This window comes from Rhinolophus hipposideros, assembly GCF_964194185.1.
Source record: "Rhinolophus hipposideros genome assembly, chromosome: 8".
In the NCBI taxonomy this organism is placed as follows: domain Eukaryota; kingdom Metazoa; phylum Chordata; class Mammalia; order Chiroptera; family Rhinolophidae; genus Rhinolophus; species Rhinolophus hipposideros.
Window position 1 is genome coordinate 65,959,117 of NC_138054.1, and position 843 is coordinate 65,959,959.

Consider the following 843-nt stretch of genomic DNA (forward strand, 5'->3'; position numbering starts at 1 on the left):
TATGAAGTGATTCGCTTTATCTCTAGTAATACTTTTGACCTTAGAGTCTATTTTGTTCTCATAATAACATAGCTACACCTATTTCCTTTTGGACTGGATTGCTTGTTATCAGTGGGCATCATTACTTACCTCTGCTTCAGTATTTACCTCTGCTTCAAAGGGGAAGTTAGGAACTACATTTCCCAATATCCCTTTCCTTTTATGATTTTGGGTTAAATTCACCCAATAAGGTGCAACTCTACAAGATTTGGAAGCTGGATGAGAAAGAGCATCCATTAATCTTTCTGAGAATCACCACTGTTGCTTTCCTGAAAGCGGATTTCCTGTGAAAGCAGCTTGCTGATCTTTTGCTCCCTGATCTTTATCAGCCAGCCATTTCAAAGACTGTGTAAGCCTCTAATTCCCTGTATTAAATAAATCTCTTTACTCAAAATGCCTAGAGAGGCTTCCGCTTTCCTGTCTAAGCCCTGACTAAACATTTGATATCTCTTCTTGCAACCTTTACTTTCAAACTGTATCTTTATGTTTTGGATGTACCTTTTATAAAAATAGTATAATTAGATATTTTTATAGCTAATTTTTAAAGACTCATTGAGACCATTTATATTTTATTTATATGCTAAAGTTTTGGATTTAAATTTATGATCTCATTTTGTGACTTCTGTTTGTCCTATTTCTCCCTTTCTTTCTTTTATATCAATTACATATTTTTTCTCATTCCATTTTCTCCCCGTCTGGTAGTTTGTAGGTTATATACTGTGTTTCTATTCTTTTAATGATCACCCTAGAAATTCAAATATTCCTTTCTAACTTCTCAAAGCCTGAAGTTATTTAGGGTGTTTA